General features: G+C 47.5%; 1 protein-coding gene across 4 annotated transcripts in view; it reads right to left on the reverse strand.

Moving 5' to 3' along the window:
- Positions 1 to 22,190, reverse strand: part of SYMPK (symplekin scaffold protein) — a 1,074,521-nt gene that overhangs the window by 1,025,604 nt on the left and 26,727 nt on the right. For all 4 annotated transcript variants that reach the window (XM_069644649.1, XM_069644648.1, XM_069644647.1 and 1 more), the window contains exon 2: positions 21,107 to 21,188. The gene's annotated coding sequence lies outside the window, so the exon portion shown is untranslated. The remainder of the gene's footprint in view (positions 1 to 21,106; positions 21,189 to 22,190) is intronic.

Here is a 22,190-nt window from a genome sequence, read left to right on the forward strand (position 1 = left end):
CTGGTGCCCAGCCCTGGAGTTCATCCAAAACTCCTTTACATTCTATAACTTATCACCCTGTGATAAATCAGCTACACTGAAAGTGAGAACGCCGCAAATTACAATACTCTATCTGGTTTGACCAGTTCTCTGCCTGCTATGCCATCCACTCTGCTTAGGCTCTTTCTTTCTTTCCTCTTACATAATGAATACACAAAGCTAATGTTTTCACAAAGTAGTGATTGATACTTTCATCCAGTCTGTAGATCTATAGATCTACTGCAATATCATACACTGTAGTTGGCCTCAAGAGCTTGCTTTGCTCTACGATTGATTGCATTATATATTAACACCTGCGGGAGAGAGCTGGCCAATCCAGAATCTGCAAGCACCCGCCCACATTTCATGCCAGCCCAATGCAGCTGTCCCCAGCCCTGACCCTGTCCCTGGAGGCAGTGCACCAGGCCGAATCTCCACTGGAGTACCACACCTAGTCTCCATTTCCACTCACCTCTGCACCTCCTGGCTCCCCTTCAAGTCCTGGAAATAGTTATTTCCAATCGCAAACATACGTGTAATGTCTTTTTTTTTTTTTAACTTGTTTATTTTTCGGTAGGCATACAGGAGAATGCATTAGCATGTCAGATTAACACTTTATCTCAGCATTATTATACACTTATTTATACCCCAACACCCAACCCCCCATCTTAGTCTCGGGCTCATTCGCTCCCGTCTCCTCCTGTCTCGATTCGCCTTCCTCCTTCTTCTCCCGACTTACGTCCTCAAATCCTGGGTTTGGCTATCCTCCGGGGCCTGCTCCTCTATCAGCTGAGACTGTTCTCTGTCTGCCGCCTGCTGGGCCTGTTGCACCAGGCGCGGTTTGTATGTCAGGGCCGGGAAGCGTAAGTCATAGTCTATCACCGGCGACCAAATGTTCGTGAAACGATGGAGGCGGCCTCTGTTTGCTGCCATCACTTTCTCAGCTATGAAGATGTCCCAGATTTTCAACCACCATAGCACCGTTAGGGGGCCCTCCGGGGTCTTCCATGTCCGAGCTATTGTGATTTTGGCGGCTAGGAGTAATTGCGTGATGAGGGCCGCGGATGCGCCCGCTTTCGGGTATGTGTCTGGGATCGGGGTCCCCAGCAGTAGTGGCTCCGGTTCCAGTGGCAGTGAGATTTGGGTTATGTCTGTGATGGTAGCTATACATTGGGACCAGAAGACCTTCACCACCGGGCATGACCACCACATGTGTAAGTAGGAGCCTGGCGAGCCGCACCGACGCCAGCACTGTGGGTCTAGCGACTGGTTGAAGTGGTGTAGTTGTAGCGGCGGGAAATACCATCTCATGAGCAGTTTATATGCACATTCTCGGTTGGTGATGCAGAAGGACGATGAGTGTGTGCGGGCCCAGATATCGGTCCAGTCTTGATCCTGGATTGGGTGCCCTAGGTCCTTTTCCCACTGCGCCATGTATGTCGCTCTATTGGACAGGAGGTTCTCCTGGAATAGTCGATGCAGCGTCGAGATCCGCCCTCGGGAGGGAGGGTCCGCTACTGTTAATTCCAAGGCATCTAGGGTCCTGGTATCCGCCTCTCGCGTCTGGGGGTGAGTGCACCAGTGTCTGATTTGGCAATATGCGAACCTGTCTGACTCTGCTAGGTTGAACGTACTTTTGCATTGGGCGAATGTCAGCGGCTGTGTCCCCTCAAATAGTTGGCTTAGGGAGGAGAGGCCTCCGGTGATCCAGTTCTTGAAGTTTGAGGGGTGAGCTCCCGGAGAGAACGCCGGATTGTGGAAGACTGGGGCTGAGGGGCCCAGAGCTCTCGGGATACCTCTGGATTTGCGGGCCCAATCCCATGCCTTCAGTGTTTGCTTGGTTGGTTGAGGATAGTATGGCTGGCCATGTCCGGCGCAGCGCGGTTGGCAGGTGTAGAAGAAAGCACAATGGGAGGGGTACTCGGGATTGCTCTATGTCCATCCATTTGGGGCGTCCTGACGTTATAGTCCAGGCCCTGGTATGCGCTATCTGCGTCGCCATTTGGTATTTTTGGAGGTCAGGGACCCCTAGGCCTCCCTGGTCCGGAGCACATAGCATTGTCTTCCGTGGAATGCAGGCCTTCTTCCTCCTCCATATGAATCCGAATATCTTCCTTTGAAGTCTCTGTAGTTGGGGACGAGGGACTATGATGGGGAGAGCTGAGCAGGCGTATAGGAATCGTGGCAACAGATTCATTTTGCAGGCTGTGATGCGACCTATTAGGGATATTTCCTGCTTGTGCCAAGAGTCTAGGTCTTTTTCCAAAGTTTTCATCAGGGGCGGGAAGTTTATCCGATAGATGTCTCCCGGGTTGGCGGGGATCTGCACTCCGAGGTAGGGGATGGATGTGTCATTTAGCGGAACCGCGCACTGGGCACTGAAGGATGCCTTATCTCTCTGATTTAATCCTATCCCCAGAGCTGTCGATTTCATCAAGTTAATGGCAAATCCGGACACCTTCCCAAATCTGTGGATTTCCGCTAGGGCGGCTCTTAAGGATTGCGAGGTGTCTGTGATGGATAGCATCACGTTGTCAGCGTAGAGCGCTATCTTGTGCTGGGTAGAGCCTACTTGGAGGCCTTTGATTCTGGGGTTAAGGCGAATCCGCTGGGCCAACGATTCCATCACCATAGCGAACAGTAAGGGGGAGAGGGGGCAGCCCTGTCTGGTGCCGCATGTTAGGGAGATCGGGTTAGTCAGGAGGCCGTTCACTCGGAGCAGGGTGGTCGGGGATTGGTAGTTCGCTAGGGTGAGCTTCAAGAAGGTGGGCCCAACGCCGAACGACTCCAGGGTAAGGCGGAGGAACGACCAGTCCACTTTGTCGAAAGCCTTGGTCGCGTCTAAGGCTAGCAGGGCGAGTTTCTTCGAGTCTTGTCTGGCTATCTCGATCAGGTCGAGGACTCTGCGCGTATTATCTGTGGTGGCTCTGTTTAAGATAAATCCCGTCTGGTCTGGGTCTATGATGTCCGGAAGAAGCCTCGCTAATCGGTTTGCCAAGACCTTCGAGTAGATATTCGCATCCAGATTTAGTAAGGAGATGGGTCGGTAAGCCGCTATATCGCTGGGGTCTTTTCCTGGTTTCAGCGCTAATACTGTTATTGACTCTTTCATTGATGGGGTTGTTGATCCAGAGGTGGCGAAGGAGTTAAAGAGGGTCGTCATTGGGGCTAGTAGCTGAGGCCGGAAGAGTTTGTAGAATCGGGACGTGAAACCATTTGGGCCCGGGGCTCTAGTTCTTAAGCTTTTAACGGCTTCGTCGATCTCCTCGCTGGTGATCGGGGCCTCCAACTCTTCCCTACTCGTAGTTGAGAGTTTAGGCAGGGCGGCTTCCCTCAGGTAGGACTGCTGCTCTTCCTGGGGTTTTTGGGTAGCTGACATAGTTTCGGTTACGTGAGCTTCTGCAATTCTCAGCTTATCCCGATCTGCGAATTGGGCTGCACCCTGAGGGTCCCGGAGGCTTAGTATAGTGTTCCTTCTCTTGATTCTTGCGAGTTTTTCCACCAGGAATTTATTTGCTTTGTTTCCCCTGGCGTAGTAGCTCTGCTTCGTCTTGGTTAGCAACTGGGCTGTGTCCTCCGCGTAATGAGCCTCTAGTTTCCTCCGTGCCGTCTGCAAGACTCGGTAGGTTCTCGGGGACCAGTTTCTAGCTTTACATGTCGTCTCTGCCTCAAGGACCTTGTCTTCTAGGATGCGGCGGGTCTGTTGCTTTTGCTTATGGTAAGCCGCTCCCCGAGAGATCAGCTCAGCACCCCTCGCACTACGGCCTTCATCGCGTCCCATGTCGTCGCTGGGGAGGTATCTTCGTTTTTATTGACTTCGAAGTACTGTTTGATGGCTTTAGCTACTACGTCTCTCGTCGCCATGTTATTTAGGATCGGGTCATAAAGAGACCATCTGCGTCTTGGGGGCGGGTCCGGGTTATAGGCTCTTAGCGTCAGTATTACGGGTGCGTGATCTGAATGGATTCTGGGGCCTATGAGGACATCGTCCGTGTACGACAGGATCTGCGGGGATGTCAGCAAGAGGTCTATACGTGAATAAGTCCTGTGCACATAGGAGTAGCATGAGTAGTCTCGTTCCTCTGGATGGAGGATCCTCCAGGCATCCACCACTTCGAAGGTTCGGAACAGTTTAAGCAGAGCGATCGCCAAGCCAAAGTCTCCGCGGGCAGGGGGGTGTGATCTATCTACTAGTGGGTTGGGGACTCCGTTGAAATCTCCCCCGATGATGGTCTGACCCTCCACAAACGGGAGAAGGGTGTTTTCCAGGGTCGAGTAGAATGCCTCTTGTTCTTGATTTGGCGCATATACTGAGATCAGCGTGTATAGTTGGCCGAGAATTCGGCATTTCACCGCCACGAAGCGGCCATCTGGGTCCCGTTTAGAGTCTAGGATTTGAGGCTTCAAATCTTTGGCGATTAAAATAGCTGTGCCACCTTTCTTCGCTCCATTCGAAGCTAGAGGAGAGCCTGGAAGAAGTTGCCTATGTACTCCGGGAGCTCTTTATCTTGGATGGTTGTTGGGACCCCACGGATGCGCAGATTATTCCGTCGGGCCCTGTTTTCTAAGTCCTCTTGCTTGAATGCGGGGATCTCATTACTGGACTGAAGCGCTCGGATCTCACGTCGCATTTCTATTATTGCTGCATCGTGATTCTGGGTCAAGTCTTCGACCTCTCCTATTCTCTGTTCCGTTTCCGTGAGTCGTTGGTCCATTTGTTCTAGCCGTGTAGTGAACTCGGTCATGCAGGACCGAATTTCGGCTTTGATGTCCCTCATGAAGGCCATTAAGTCATCTCTGGTGGCGAGGTTACCCTGTTCTTCTGGGGGCTTTTGCGGGGTAAGTTTAAGTGAGGTGTCCGGTTTTCTTATCTTGTCTGTTACTAGAAGCATGGTGGAAATGTCCGCGGTTTTGGCTGGTTTGGTGAGTCTCGACATTTTGCCAGGGCTGGGGCTCTGGGGATCCTCTTCTGGCTGGGAGCCCCTGGGGGGGGCGCTTTGGGGGGGATGATTGGTTTCGGATGAATCTGCTGTAGAAGGCGAGAAATCCGCCCGCCGTATTTGTTGTCAGAGTTGTAGTGGTTATATCTGGGCCTAGCCACTCTTGGATGTAGAGGAGGGGTCGATTCAGCTTGAGGTAGATGTCCACCCTGCCAGGGGGCTGAAGCTATCCAGGGTGATGGGCCTGGTGGGTGAAGTGGGCAGGAGCGCCCCAGGATATTATGGCGGCTGGAGACGTGGGGGTGTCTTCAGAAGGAGGTTGGGGAAAGCTGTTGCGCGGCTAGGGGGGGGGGGGCAGGCGCCCAACATGACCACTCTCCCCAGCCGGCGAGGTATCTGGTGGGCAGGGGCGCCCCAGGAAGCTGGAAGGGGGCTCCGGATTCAGCGCCGGGGGGATTGTGGGGGGCGATGGACACTCACCCGATCAGGCCTCCGATATCGCTTCCGGGGTGCTGGGCTGCGGGCCGATGCAGAGACCTGGGGGCCAGGAAGGAGCCGCCGACTCTCCCACTCGGGTTGATCGTTGCCAGTGAAGGAGGTGGGGGGGGGGGGGGGGGGCGGAACAAGGGCCTCGAAGCTGGTCCAGTAGCCGGAGGGCTCCGGGGGCTTGGTCGTCTCTCCAGCGAGCCGGTCCGCCGCACTGGCGAGCGTCGGGAAGCTCCGGGGGCCTCTCTCTGAGGTCTGTTTATCAGGTCTGGAGGGCCGGAGAGTCAGCCGGACGGAGTGGCTCCGCGGGGGGGTCGAGATGGTGGTGGCGCCAACCCCGTACTCCGCTCCGGTGGAGGGGGGGCGGGTGGGAGGAGCACCCGAACCCGCGCTGCGGCCTCAGGTGGAAGGGCCCCGGGGACCGGAGCGGCCGTCTCTCCAGAGATCTCCGATGGCGAGGCTCAGGATCGGGGCGGAGGGCGGGAGCAGGAGGTCCTATGGGTGTCTCGTCACTGGGCGCCGGCGGAGGCGCCTGAGTCGCGGCCGCCATCTTGGTTCAGCACGGAGAGGCACCCGCGTCAAGTTCTTCCGCCGCGTTTTCAGTGTTCCCGCCGCGTTCGCTTTCAAAATTGGAGCGGTGGGTGCACAAGTGGTTCCGCCAGCTTCTCTCGCCAGAGGGACAGCAGCGGCGACGCCGGGGCCGGTTAAATTTCAGATGAGGCCGCGGGTCCTTACGGAGGCCATTAGCGGAGCAGCCTCATCAGTGGCGCTCCAGGCCACGCCCCGTGTAATGTCTTTTTAAGGGAAACCTAAACTGCGCAAATCCTGGTTCCCTTAAAACAAACAAAAAAAGTATCTGCACCACATGGAGTCTCCTAGTGCTCATAGCAATAAATACCACTTTAATGGCTATGCAGGGCTGGATTGCTGCACTTGGGCCTACCTGCCTCGGGCTTGAGAGACGTTAGAGGCCCTGCCCGCCACTGAAAGTGATATTTAACGCTATAATGAAAACAGTTGATATTAATGACAGAAAAGGGACATTTTGTCCACCTGAAGTTGGCATTTACCATGCCTGCTGCAACACCATACTACGTTCTTGGTCTTAGGCTATGACTTTTCCTTTAACATTTTTGTGTTGCATTTATAAAACTTCTGAACTATTTCTTACACAGCAAATGATGGGTCAAGCATACAATATACGAGACACTGCCCTGTGCAAGACCTACTGCACAGCTGCACAGAGTCTTGCACTGAAAACTGTTTTCAGAGAGTTTTTATCATATCTATTAGGGTGCATTCATGCAGCTAACATTTACATTTTACAGACACTCCTCATTAATGTGCTACTTCAGATGTATTGTTGTTCCTATGTCTAAGGTACAAAACTTCCGGTGGCATAAAAAAATATTAGTACAAAACAATCAAATAGGCTAATCAAGAACATTTTAATTAGCCAACTGTGCTAATCAATTTTTGAAAACTAATTTATGCCTCGAGTCCTCAAACATGTTATTTTTTAACACAAAACAATTCTCAATTGTATTACAACATGTTTACACAATATTTCCATTACACTGTAAAAGTGATTGGATAACACCACAGTCTAGCTGATCACTCTCTCTCATGCCATCTAGACTCTTAGTATAGCGTGATATGGTGATCAGCATACTCACGCTTGTAAAAATCAGAAATGGTATTACAGTGGATTTGTATTGTATAATTTGTGTGTACATGCTGCTATCTTTTAGTAGTTTTGTATTAGACTGGTTTTATCCATTAGTTTTTAGGGTTTTATGGAAAATAGTGTGAAAAAATTTAGAAATAAAATTGAGAATTTTTTTATATGTTTAAAAAAAATCACATGCGTCTGCTTTGAGGTCTAAAATATGTTAAGACCCTTTCCATGTCTTTCCTGTGAAAGTTAACCTAGGACACTTACTGCATCACCTTCCTTTTGTTTATCTGATTTGCCGCCCCCTCACTTGCACTCTCCTTTTTACCCTGCACTTCCCTTCCCACCCTAGCATTTCATGCAGACCCTCCCTGCCCCCCAAACCTCACTTCCTCACACTTCTTGTTACTGCACTTGCACGATCCGACTGTCTCAAGGCCTAGTAGGACAGTTATCTTCTCCCTTGTTCAACCCCCCCCCCCCCACCGCCCTTTTTTGTCTTGTGGCACCTCGAAACACCATTTGTTGTATAGGCGCCTTACAAATATCCAATGAATAAATGCCAGGTGCTCTCCTCCTCCTTCCTCCACTCGTCTCAATTAAATATCTTAAGGAGACATCCTCTCTTCCTTTTTCTAATAGATTCAATTCAGCATTGACTGCAGCCAAATATAAAGATGTTACAGTCTTCCCAGCAGGCAGTTCTATAAATTCAGATATGTTGGGCACTCTAGGGAGTTCCTCAAAGGGACGGGAGTCTTGTCCCCTAAGGGGGGAATCACTCCCAGCGAGGTCCCACTTGCCCATACCACTATGGGGGGCATTGCGGAGTGGGCTTACCTCCCTAGCTTCAAAGCAGGTGGCACTCCCCCCTCGGAAGAAGGGTCTAATTGCCTAGCTTTGTCACACAACCCCTCCAGACATATTACTAGCTTTGGTCTTCAAGACGTTTTAGCTGCGTCTGGGCATGGCTGTCCCACGTAGGGTCGTTTCCTTTCTGCAAGGACATGGCAGGCAAAACAATTGAAATAAAACGCTTGGTAGGGTTATCCAGATCAATGTGTTAGAAGGGTTTTCCTAGAACCTATGTGCATTGTTCAGGAAGATCAATCCACTTCTAGATTACAGAGCTTCTCCTTAAATGCAAGACTTTCCAAGGGATACAAGTGGCAGTAGTAGGAAGCCTAAACTCTGAGAAGCACAGTAAAGTGCCAAATAAAGGGACATTAGCATACAACATGCAATAAGAGAATCTCAACACAATAGTTTTACAAATATATTATTTCTATAGGATATACAGAAAAGAGAAAAATCAGTATGGTAGACGACTAGTACTGAGACTTTAGGGCAGCAATATTTGCAGAAGTTACAAACTGATCAGGGATTCAGTTTGGAAGCCACATAGTTCTAAAGCCCCTTACAAAAACACTTTGAAGGCAAAACCCCCAATAATTTCAAGCAGGATAAAGACAAAATGAAAGATCCATGGTTCTAGGTAAAAGGAGCAGTCAAACTTCAGTCAGCACAAAATCACAGCTGTGAACAGAGTGCATCCAATGTTAGTTTTTAAGTCGACATTACACTATGTCACCAAGACCAGCTGCATCCTCAAAACTGTAAGCAAAAGGAGCATTTAAAGTTACAGCTCCATCACATCAGTACAGGGCATGCAGGCAGCAACCCACAGCCAAGGAAAACCCAAGGACCTTGGGTAAGATTGAAGTGTAGATGAAAGCATGACCCTTGGTAGCTAGGAATGCAATCCCTATACCAATGTTGTTCAGGAGGTGGCCTTGCAGTTCAAAGAAGGGTAGGTGTCGTCTTAGGCAGTAATAGGTCGCAGAGTTAACCTACAATCAGTCCCTGCAGAAGATTCAGTTCTTCAGGCACTAGGTGAGTCACGTAGGGTCCAGCAGTTGCCTTTTGATGGAATAAGGGGTCCTGGAGGAAAGTAACCCATCTCTGCCTGCCGGATAAGATGAACAAAGCACCAGTGTGGTTCCTTTAGATTGTATGGAACCAGAGAGTCTTGCCTTCGATTTCCAGTTTGAGCACATGCTTCAACAGAGATCATCTTCCTCAGGTACATTCGTCTTACAGCCTGCATTGGGACAAGTCCTGGCAATTGACCAGTGTATGGGGCGAAGGTACTAGAGACCTTGCACATTTTAGTAGGACAGTCATTAATTAGGTTTTCCCATGTAAGGAAGGGGCAGCTGACAATTCTAGCCGTCCTAAGCGACCAGTAACAGGTTCCAAAACCAAAAGCAAGTGAACAGCAGCTGCAAAGTAGGACATTCCAACCACTGAAATGACTGGACCAGGGGGACAACCAAACAATCACCCCAGTTAAGTCAGGGCCATTGAGACAATTGCTCTCACCATAGGTTCCACCATTCGAGGTCCTCGGGGTGAAGATGCTAAGCGTTCTTCGAATGAACACAATGACAGCTGGGTTTAACTGTTCTGCTCTCAGTCATACAAACAACCTCTGCCCCTCAGTAAATTGGTACAATGTGAGTATTAACGGGAACGGTCTTGAGACTAATGCCGCTTTCATTCTCGTGGGATATCTTACATTGTCTTAAACAGGGTATGAGTCACCATGTTGTTGATCAGTCGGATCAAAGGGAATTTCTGAATCAACAAAGCTGATGTTTGGAGGTCATATTTGTTGACAAAAATAAATAATGGCATTACAAAATGGCAATAATGCCACTTGTAAAATCTGCTTATATTGGCAAATCCCATTCTCCTCAAAGTTCCATACTTTCATCGAGAGTAATTTACCTAGACTGTTTCCCATGGTAATGGGATCTGACATAGATCTGCTGTACAATTCATCTTAAGTTTATGTGTCTGTAAGGATCATTTTAGTTATTTGTGTGATGTACACAAAACAGGCTGGTGGCAGTGAATAGATTTGTGCTCTATGGTGCACTGCTGCAAGGGCAGAGTTGCATTTCTGGTGGTTCTGAGATCCCATTCTAAGGGGCCCGTAAACCCTTTTGCTGTGGGCTTTTCTGAATCTTTCCACTCGTTCTTGTGGTCAGAGGGATGCCCACTCAAGCAGTCTACCTATGCTATCTTATAGTAGACCACACTGCACCTCGGACACGGGGGAAGGGGTGCTTCTTAAGCAACCCATTTTAGTCCCAGGTGATATCCTTCACTTGTGGTGTGGAGTGGGCAGATTTAATTTAATTTGGTCTTCACCAGGGGTGCAGCTGTTTTTACCACATTAGTTGCCCAATGTAAAACTATGGTAGACATTGAGGCACAAATCAATGTTTTAAGCCCTACCTTGATCCATTTTGTTGCTGGCCATCCCTATGTCTGTGGGGACCATGTGGCAGGCTGAAAATGGAAACGCAACAAACATTGGCACGCCTTCAGCCCAGCCCTGCACCCTCTAAAGAGGTTTAAACTGGCCTACTGTGGTTTTCTGCCCTCAGTGCTTGTACAAAAGGCAAATTGAAGGCAGAGGAGCCAATTGGATCTGGACTGTGTGGGTCAAAACAGGACAGTCAGCCAGCAGAAAAGTCCTATGATGGGTTACAATACTCTGTGTATCAGTGTTTCTTTGAACCATATGTATGCTACAATTTCTTTGTACTGACCTACAGCCCTCTCTCCCTCCTAAATTAAGCCTCGCGGCTCGGTCTATGCTACGAAATGTCTTCAGGAGGTACAGCCTTCTACTAAGAGTGGAGTGTTGTACTGCCTCAGATATGGTCTTATGAAGCCCTTAGTTGGACTTTAGAAAAACTGTCCCAACACCTGGCAGGAGAGTATACCAGGCAATTACAAGTCTGCTAAAGAAAGCCCTGGCAGGAGAGTATACCAGGCAAGTACAAGAGTGTTTACATGGGAATGTCCTATTAGGGAAATACACCAGGCAAAGACAAATTGAACAGTATACAAGAAGTATATCTGCAAAAGGAGTGCTGAGAAAGATATATCAGGACCAGCCAAAGGCTGTGTGAAATCAAAGAAACAACAAGTGAAAACCTGGAAGGACAGTACACCAGGTATCCTAACAGGATAAGGATAAAGAACCATGTTTTTGTGAAACCATTGATTTGTTAATTAAGAGAACTTCAAGGAACTGATATCTGTGAACATACAACAGAGGGAATAGGAATCCAGGGGCAGGGAACCACCGTCTGGAATAAGGACATCTGTCCTTCTGGAACTTTTGTTGGAGTTAGGCATTCTTCTTTTGAACACTTATGAACCACTTTAAGGCCAAAGACATTATCCCTTATCACCTTAGAGTTTATTATGTTAGAGTGTGAGGGTCAGAATTAGGGGTGTACCTAATAGTACATTTACTATCCGGCCGAATACTGAATAGTTGAAATTAATATTCGTCCGGAGCCGAATAGTCGTTTTGGCTTTTGTGTAGGCATTAAAGCTTTACAAGGGTAACTTGCCATTCCTTCCCTTTCAAATATATTACAATCTTCTATGGCAAAGAAATATCTTTTCACATTTATTCATGATTCTGTTAGGACAATGGCAATGATTACAATGTGTTATTTCACAAACATGAATTGTACCCAACTTGTCCATCTAACTCTCGTGCCATCTGAGTTATTAAACAGCTGAGAGAAAAACGCCCCTAGTCACTTGGGACACAAGAACGGTGTCTGCCCCCAGCTCTATAGTCGTTTAAAGTGGACTTAATGGTTCTATTTTTGTGTGCTGGGACCAGGCGGGGGCATGGGATTCAATTAGCTCCTTTTGCATTTGGGTTACACACTTCTGTGTTTGCACTTGCATTACTTGGCGGAGCTTTTTTGTAACCATGGAATCCATTTAAAAAAGGATGTGCTTCTCTGCAAGTGGTCGAACAATGAAGGGACAGGCAAGTAGATTGTGCATATTCAGGCCTTGCAAATATCCACAGTGATGCAGATATTGTGCATATTTACTTTGCAGCCGTGTTAGAAGAGCAAGCCTGCATTCACTGAAGAACGTTCAGTAACTGTTATTGAAATTCAACAATGCAGCCAGCAACACATGCTTAAGGGGCCACTTCTTTGTACCGCCGCACAAAGAGATGCCATTAATCATTGCCTGCCCAGTGCCATTGAGGCAGGGCTGGCATTATCGGTCAGTGGGTGCACCTGCAGGGGGTTGATAGTCACTGTGAGCACAGCACCTCTGTGGAGCCTGAAGCCCTGAGGTCGTATGCAGTGCAATGAGACTGGGAGTTAAGGCGACACCAACCTCTCGCTCACCCCCGGGCACAACAATCTCCTGGGGACTCTGCTCCTCCCAGCCCATTGAAATCCAAAGTGCCCCTCCCCTCAATGCAAACTGGCTGCACCCAGGAAAGTCAGTTTAGGCTGCGTGTGAGATGCCCTCTGTAACCTTCAACGTTTAAAGCAGTGGCAAGAGGCAGCAGCCTGCAGACAAGAGAGAAGGGAGTGTCTGCAGAGGCAAGTGCCAGATTGGTGGCAGCACTGATACTGCTGCAGAAAGGTTATTTGCAGACAGGGAAGACTTGTACAGGGGCAGAGACCAGCATGCACAAAAGCAGTGTACGAGTGTGAAGAGTGCCGACTGCTGCCTCAATTATAGGGCTGCTACTAGCAGCAGACGCCAACCGCGTGCAAGTGATGTGTAGAGAGAGTGATGTTAGTCAGCCCTCCGATCCGATTGCCCAGGCGCAGGAGGTGCTTTGAAGAAACCAATGGGGTGTTACCGCTAGGCTTTTCCAAGTGACTTGTGCAGAAAATCCATCTTTTAAAGTGACTGGATTGGTGGCAACAGGAGGGACGTGATATAAACACCCTTCATGCCGATAGTTCTAGCAGCTCGTTTTTCAATCAATGCAAGTTCTTTTGTGAGCAATTGGACTGCCATCTAGTGGCTCATATGGTTCGTGCAGCAACTGCTATATTGAAGCTCTGCATACGGCTAAGGCAAACACACTCGGAGCAGGCCTTATCAGGGAAGGAATGTATGGTGTGTTCACTTCGGCTTCCAGTAAGGCTTCAAGTACGCATTCGGCCAAAGGCGAATACTTGCTTTTCAGCCGAATTTCGGCCGAATACTTACTCAAAGCCAAAGTTCAGTACACCCCTAGTCAGAATAGAACTTTGGACATGTGACTGTTTTGCTTTGGACATTCTGACATGGACATTCCCTTAGTTTAGGTTTTAGATAGGGAAACACCTCCAGTGCAGGGACAGAAGCATTCCCCACCCCCTTTTATTTTTCATAAAAGTCTTTGACCAAAACCGTGAACCTCGTGTGTCAGCGTTTCATTCCTGGCTCCTCACAGAACCAAATTATTTTTCCTCCAGTCTTATAGCGTAAAAAGAAAGTGTGCATCTTTAATCTGTGGTACCCAAATTACAGTGGGGGGAAAAAAGTAACGTTCAGTTATTTTGCAATAATGCACACAGATCATGAAAAGCATTTTCCCAATGAAGCGGTCTGCGATCTCAAAAGTAAATAAACACTACAATGCAAATGCTGCAAAAGAGACAGTTGCAAATTATTTGATGAAAAACAAATCTACTTCTTTCTACAAATGGTGCAATTGTGAAGGGTGCTGTGTCTCTTGGCTGAGTGTTGTAAAATTTAAAAAACTGTCCTAAATTTATATTGTCCAGTTCAGGTGTGCAGTTAGGTGCAAACACTATGATAGAGTAGCAGCACTATCAGTCAATGGGATTACCTATCGCAGCAAATCCCTCCCCCCCCCAGACTGTACCTCTTGAAATCAATTAAATGCTCTGACAGAATATGAGAGCTGTTGCTGTTTCAAGCTACACCACCAGGTTGCATAGCACTGGTGGATAGCATGCAGTGCCAAGCACTGACACGGAATGTCCAAATTGGTTTCTAACATTCGGATATCCTTGACAATTTTCATGAGAAAGCTACCAATAGAAAATAATGAAATAAATAATGTGTACATGTTAATATAAGGGTAAATGCATATGTTATTTCTTTTTTATATAAAGAGCAAATCAATTGGCCCAAAAAATCTTGGAACAAATTTTCATACTCAAACATCAGCACCCACATGCCAGTAGCTCCTGCCTACTGCCCAATAACTCCCCCAAGTAGCTCTCGCTATCAAAGGTTGGAGACCCTTGGCTTACGGGATCCAGCCAGCACAGGGGCACCCACTTCTGGATTCTGTTAGGTAAGATTTTCATATTTATTTCATATTCACCTTTTGCTTGGACTTGGTAACTATTTTACCTTATCCCTAGTTGAAGGGGAATCTTTTTCCCCTCTCACCTAGTTTTACTCTTATCATGGGTGACCTTCCTATGTCTCTGCATAGTGTATAGTTGAAGTTTGTTTTTGTTTGTTTGTTTTATTATTTATAATGCGCGAGTGTACCCGGGGGTATCAGGGCGCAGACTTTACAAGAATTTTCGAAGCTTGGTTACAGTACACGAGGAATATACATAATACAAAAAAATAGGTGCACAAATGTTATATACAGTATATACAAATCATCAGTAAGGCCAGCAGGCGGTAATGTAATATACAGGTAAGCAAGAGGCACACGTGGTTACGATGTGTGCGTGTAGCGCTGGACACTACCTAGTCTTAGTGGGTCTCCAGTTTCAGCCAGGAGATTAACTTGGAGCGGAAGTTCTGATAGGGCAAGTCTACTCTAAGGTTTGGAGGCAGGGAGTTCCAGAGCTTGGCAGCTTTTACCAGGAAGCTGTTGCCTCCTATGGTGGCCCGTTTGTAGTGGGGGACAGATAGGCAATCTTTGTATGCGGTTCTGACGGGTCTTGAGGAGGATTGTTTGTGGAACCTGTTGATCAGGTAGGTTGGGGCTGCGTTGTTGAGACTTGTGGGTGAGAGATGCCGTTTTTAAGAGAATTTTATCTCTGGTGGAGAGCCAATTGTTCTGTTGGCTGAAACCTGTAATGTGTTCTCTTCTGGAAATGCCCAGAGCTGCTCTGAGAGCGTTGTTCTGAAGGGTTTGCAGTTTATTGGTGGTGGTCTTGGTGGATCCTAGGTAGAGGGCATTACAATAGTCGAGGCGAGACAGTATGAGGGCTCTGGCGAGTAGTGTCAGACAGGAAAGGTTTGGCTGCACAGATTAATTTGCACGTGTAAGCCGTGGAGGATGCAAGGGAGCTCACTTGTCTTTTGAGGGAAAAATTGGAGTCTAGATAGAATCCCAATGTTTTGACCTCTTGTCCGACTTTGATGTTGTTCCCGTCAATCATGAAGGAGTTATAGGCCGGGCCAAGTTTCTTTATACTGATTGTGGTGCCTAAGATGATGAGTTCTGTTTTATCATCATTCAGGCATAGTCCATGAGTAGCCATCCATGCCTGGATGATGATGTACACCCTATTTAGCAAGGCCAAATCCTTTCCATAATCTCCTGAAAGCGGAAGGAGGATCTGAGTATCATCTGCATAGTTAGTGTAGGTGATACCGAGATGATCCAAATCATCGAAAAGGGGCTTGGTAAATATGTTGTATAATGTGGGGGAGACACAGGAGCCCTGAGGTACACCACATGTGATGGGTATAGGGTCTGCTGCCGCCGTGGGAGAGAAGACCCTCATAGTCCTGCCGTTGAGGAAGGATGTGATCCAGGTGATGGCCTCACTGGAGAAGTGAGCCGAAGTGTGGAGGTGTGAGCAAAGGACAGAATGATCGACCAGATCGAAGGCTGCAGAAAGGTCGAGGAGGAGGAGTAGGGCGGCTTGCCCGTTGTCTCTGAGCGAATCGATCTGCGCTTTCAAGTCAATAAGGGCGGTTTCAGTCCCGTGTTGGGGACGGAATCCAGATTGTCTAGAGCCTAAGAGGTTGTGTTCTTCCAGGTGCTTCTGTATTTGTACATAGGCAACCTTGTCCAGATTTTTTAGTAGAAAGGGAACAGTAGTTATGGGACGGTAGTTTGTGGGTATGGCTGGGTCAAGTGTGGGTTTTTTCAATAGAGGTAGTACCCAGGATTGTTTTAGGTTGGTAGGGATGGAGCCAGTGGCAAAGGAGGCATTGATCAATTTTGTAATGAAAGGGGAGAGGTCGCGGGCAGCATCTTTAATGAGCTGTGCAGAGCATAGATCTCCCTGGCAATTAGACGGTTTCAGGGACAGGATAATTTTTTCGACTTCCAGTATGTTGACTTTGGCGAATTGGAAGCGGGCTAGGTCGGTGGGCATGGGCTTGTCTGGGATTTTTGAGTTGAGGGTGTCATTCAGGGATGCTCTTTTGCTGGTGATTTTACTTTGAAGAGTCGCAATCTTGTTTGCTAGGGCACTTTGAATTTCTGAGCACCAGTTTTTATCTTTGGTGCACGTGTCAAGGGGTGCTATGGGGGTTTCAATTTCTTTAAGGATGGAGAAAAGTTCTTTCATGTTAGATTTAGCTTGGGATATACGAGAGTCAAAGGAGGCTCGTTTGGCCAGGTAGATTTCTTTTTTGTAGAGTGCAGCTAGTTTGGAGAGTTTTAGTTTGTTAGAGACTGAAGGGGATTTTTTCCAGATGGCCTCGCAGTTTCTTTTTTGCTGTCTTAGTTTTTTGAGGAATGGTGTGTACCATTTGTTAAGGTGCGTTTTCGGTTTACTGGATCTCAGTTTAAGGGGGGCGATGCGGTCCAGTGAGGTGGCCATAATCTTGTTATATTCTTCAACTAAGGACTCAGGGTCCAGGTTATCAGGAAGTGAGTTGAGAGTGGGGAGTAGGTCAGGGATAAGTCTTTCTACTGTCATGTTCTTCTTGTTTCTAGTGAGAGTGGGTGGGGCCTTAATGGTGGGCGGGGGTGAGGGTCTGTCGGTGAAGAGCATAAATGATACCAGATGGTGGTCAGTCCAGGCTTGGGGTGAGATATTTGTAATGTTCACTAGGCAGTTGTGGTCGGCCACCCAGTCAAGTGTTCTACCTTTCGTATGCGTGGGTGTCATACATCTTTGCACAAAGCCTAATTCAGTAAGAGCATTAGCTATGGTACTAGCGGAATGGTCTTCTAGGTCATTGTAGCCCAAGTTAAAGTCTCCTAAGGTGAGAGCTTGAGTGGAGCTTTTGAGGTTGCTGGATAGGATGGAGTTAAGGTCTTCATCGAAGGTGCCAATGGGGCCTGGCGGACGGTAGATCAAGTAGATGTTAAGAGTTTGGGAGTTAGTGAGTGGTATTTTGACTGCTAGTGATTCGCAAGAGAGGGCGTCGGTCGAGGTGGTTAGTCTCATGGTGAGACTGCACTTATGGATAAAGGCGACACCGCCTCCTCTAGAATTAGGGCGGTCTTGTCTCAGGATGGAATAGTTATCTGGGACTGCCAACATAAGCATAGGGCCTGCTGCTGGGTGTAGCCAGGTCTCAGTGATGGCGAGGAAGTCAAGGTCTTCGGTGAGTATTAAGTCTGCAATTTCTGTAGCATGAGCTACTAGCGACCTGGCATTGATCAAGGCTCCCTTGATATTGGGGCTAGCTTTGTTTTTAGAGATAGTGGCTATGTTTTTTGAAGTAGTAGTAGTATGGCGCTTGTCTTGTGTAAGTTTAGGGGTACTCTGGTTGCGGGAGTTCTGAAGGGTTTGTAATGGGTTACTGGATTGTGTGGAGGTGTTTGGTCGCGGTGGCAGCGATCTAGAGTTGTGTGTAGTGGGCACTGAGCGGGCAAGTGGTTCATGGATTTTGGCTAGTCTGGCTCTAAGTCCTAAGTTCCTTTCTGTGGTGGTGCGAGGGTGACTGGAAGGTAGCAGTGTCTAAGAGTCGTTTAAATCTAGGTAAGGTACTTGGTTGTTGTGTCTGGGTAGGGCTGGCATGTTAGGTAGGTGTGGAGCCATCTTGGTCGGAAATGTGTTATTGAGGCTGATCATGAAGTAGGCAAGCAAGATGGGGGTGAGTAGATACATGCTAAATGGTGGGGTCGGGAGTGTTATGGAGCGCTAAATAATACCTGAATTGGGGTGGCCGCACGTGGATGGGATGGTCTATGTAGCCCCTAGATAAGGGTAGTTGATGAGGCTATGATGCCGGGGGTCTGGCAGACGGCAGACACTGGCACGTAACAGGCATGAAACAGGCACTAGCCTTGTTTCAATAGTGTGGTCTAAGTACGACCATAGGGCACAACACAGTAGTGTGATCACTATGCGGCCATAGGGCACAACACAGTAGTGTGGTCTAAGTACGACCATAGGGCACAGCACAGTAGTATGGTCACTATGCGACCATAGGGCACAACACAGTAGTGTGGTCACTATGCGACCATAGGGCACAACACAGTAGTGTGGTCACTATGCGACCAAAAGGCACGACACAGTAGTGTGGTCTAAATACGGCCATAAGGCACAACGCAGTAGTGTGGTCTAAATACGACCATGAGGCACAACGCAGTAGTGTGGTCTAAATACGACCATGAGGCACAACGCAGTAGTGTGGTCTAAATACGACCATAAGGCACAACACAGTAGTGTGGTCACTATGCAACCAAAGGGTATGTGACTAGTAGTAGAGACCATAGACCCATCTGAGTGGGGGTGGCTAAGAGTCCGTGCATGCAGTAATGTCCCGGTACTTGCAGGTACTTACAGTGCGTTCTCCTTATGCGAGAGGGTTCTGGTAAAGGATAGGGTGCAAGTTGAGCCGAGTTGATGGCCACTCCGCGCTCCCATGCGCGTAACAGGCGCAGAACAGGCCTTTGTGTGGCCGCCGGCGTCCGCCTGCCGGCGGATGCAGAATTCGATTTAGTGCTGGTTATCGAGGCTGAGCCTCGTTTTCATGCCGCGTTGCGCCCGGCATCCCAGGGTCGGGCAGGGTAGTGGGACAGGGTCAGGCAGGCCCCTGTGTGCTGTGGCTGTGCTGCGGTACGGATCCAGGATGTGGATGCCGCTTCTGGGAGGGGGAGAGGGCTCCTGCCCTCTTCCCTTGGCGTGTGCGTCGTTTCTAGTTTCTTACAACTTTTGGTCTTAGGATGGGTTGCCCCTTTGAGCTCCACTGTTAATTTCTCATTCATGTACTTGGGTGAACTACTTTTCCCAAGTAGTAAAGAGGGATTTCCATCCCCTTTACATCTTGCATAAGTTAGCCAGCACACCCCACCTTATGTGAAGTGCTGGGGGGGTGGGTGATACACTTTATCCCCTTTCTTACTTACTTGGAACATTTTGTTACAATTTCAAGTTTCCTTGAATGGCTGGTAGCAGTTTAACTAATTGCATGACTTTTAGCCACCATTACTCGCAGGCTGTTAATTCAGCCTCAGTAATGTACTGAAGGGCCACCATTTTGCTAAAATGGCAGGCTCCTTTTTGCCATTTCTTGTGTGCTTGCTGTTTCTGAGGTCTTTCTCCTTCCATTCTTGGCAGAAACGACCTCAATGTAAGTTTTGTTCTTCGGCGGGAATTCATTGGATTCCCCACCCAGGCTCCAGAGTGTCTGAGAAGGCAGGAAGCGAGGGAAGAGTCCAAAACTCTGCAGCCCTTTGTCTTTCACCTTGCCTGAAAGGAGCCAACTCCCAGTGGGGGGCTAGCTGTCCCGATTGGACAGCCAGCCCGGCCCCTTCTGTAAAATGCAGGGGGAGATTGCAGCAGTTGTGCTGTAGTTCCTAATAAATACTTGGAAGCTGCAAGCTGTTGACAAGTCAACCACAGGAGCTGAAACCGACGAGGCAGATGAAGAAATGACTGTAGAAATTTCCAGCGACTGGAGAGCCTGCTGTGCAATTGTAGCCTGATTTTTGGGCCAAACAATCTTGCAGCAGATCAATCTAATGTCCTTCACCTCCCCTCCACCCCCCGGTCTCCAAGGCTCCCGGCTGACATTTGCCTCAAAGGTTAAAAACCTGGAGCCAAGGTGCAGGCAGTGTTTTACTCCCTTCACCTCTTTCGCCTTGCCCTCCCCTTTGTTCCCCAGAAAGATCATGCTACTGTGGTCGGAGCCCTGATCAATTCTAATTGGGCTATGGCAATGCGTTGCTTGCAGGTATCTCCAATACACTGTCCCGCCTTCAGAGGACACAGAACGCAGCAGTGAGACATTTTTAAGGCTCTTAAAACAGCTGCAATCTTTCCCCCTAGAAGATCTCTCCACTGACTTCCTGTCAAGTGGAAGATGGAATTTAAGATCCTTTGCCTAACTTTTAAGGCTATACATGGTTTAGCCCCACTGGATATTTCTGAGAAAGAAACACTTGAAAGTACAATTTTCACGGGGCTTGCACCAAAGCTAGACTTTAGACTTTTCTGACTCAGACTGCTAAAAATGTAGGCTGAACTCTCCTTGCGACTCTTCCGTAACCTTAACAAGCTCTGTTTGAGCTCAAGCTAAAAAGTCAATTTACAAATAGGATATGGCATAATGCTCTCCACCACAAGTGTCACTTATACAATAAGGAAAGCTAAGGTATGCGAGGGACAGGGCCTACCCAAGTTAAGGGCCCTATCACACACATAGACTAAGTCCCCACATGTTTTAAGTTTTCTTGGGTGACAGCATTAAATAAACGTTTAGTACTGCGTCTAGTATGGAAGACTGCATTCACCGCAAACTACTTCAAAGAGAACAGTATTGGTGAATGAATATCGTATATGCTGTGACGCTACAAAAACTGTTTTGATGTGTTTTGGCTTTGATGTGTACTCTATCAGCAGGGCAGTCCTTCTGGCAGGTTTCAACAAGGAGACAATGGGGTTAAGTCATACATGAAAAGATTAGGAAATTATGCTGCGTACATGGGAAACGACAAAGCAATTATTAAAAGAAAAAGATTGCATTTTAAAACACCAGCAAGTGCCTATTAGGACTGCTTTAGTCCTGCATGTTTACAAATAGGTTTCAGGAGCTTCCCTCGCACGAGGGACAAACAGTGACATTTCATTTAACAACAGTATAAATGGTTGATTTTTAAAATTTTATTTTACCTCCTCGATGTTGCAATAGTTAGGATTTCAGCTTTTGTAGGAATCCGAACAAACTGCAAAAAGTATCAGGAGATTTGTATTTTGTGTTAGCACACTGGGTGTAATTGTTTTCATTGCTATACCTTAAATTGTTGAGGCTCCTGGTTTGTATCGACGCTTAAGAGCACACCCTTGCGGCTACTTTACTTCATTGTTTGCAGAAAACTGAAAGAAAAAAGTAGAAACGGTCAAGATCGCACATAACTCCAAAAGCTTTTCAGCAAGTGCTTGATTTAATGTGTTTATCAGTTCTCTCAATTGTTTGGTAGTGTTAAGCATTTTGATCCGCATGGCACTTTACATGCTGTAAGTTACTCAAGGTCATTTATTTGTGCCATAATAGTCACACACTGGATGCATGCAAGCCAATACCTGCTCTTCTGGAAGCAAATAATAGCAAATGTGTATTTCTAGTAACGTGAAATGTTTTACTGACTACACTCTGTTTTGATACATGGAGACTCCATCTTCAATGTCTCCATACGAAAGGCAGTGAAGAAGCCGAATGAAAATCATGGCAGTAAAAATAACGTTGTCGGAGACAGAATAGAACATGGCAGAGGCGCATGGTTTTAAATTGTGATCATGCAATAAGAGTGGATTATGCAATAAGATTTGCCCAGTCCTCAGTCCTTTGTAAGAGCCAGGATTTAGTTTTAAGGGTCATAGTATTGGTGGGGATGTAAACATTTCACCAGCATATGTTCAAAGAGCAGCGTCGATGGAAAAAAGCATGCCTATACTTACAGAATGATAGCAAAAGAAGGCCGCTCAGCATCACTGCAGTGTTTTTACGACTACTTAGTACATCTTTCTCTTTTTTTTTTTTTTACAGGACATGTAGGTTTATTGAGCCCATTAAATGGGCTAACACTTCACAATAAATATAATGTATCTGACATTAACGGTTGGCAAGTGGCATAGGTTCTGGGAAAGCACATCCTCACAAGCCTAGCAGTAAACTGCAATTCAGTGGAAATGCATTTTAAGTTCAAAAGTATGGCATTAACAACTGTAGATTGTCTCTGTTCATTCCAATTTCATAACAAGGCAGTAAGAGGATTTAACCACATATCACCTTTGGGGAGGATCTACACCGTTTGTGCACAGGTGACATCAATACTTGGGCCATACTTCGCGACCACTCAGATGCCTTTTACTTCATTA

The sequence above is a fragment of the Ambystoma mexicanum genome, chromosome 2p (genome assembly GCF_040938575.1).
Source record: "Ambystoma mexicanum isolate Mex_15411 chromosome 2p, UKY_AmexF1_1, whole genome shotgun sequence".
NCBI classification, from domain to species: Eukaryota; Metazoa; Chordata; class Amphibia; order Caudata; family Ambystomatidae; genus Ambystoma; species Ambystoma mexicanum.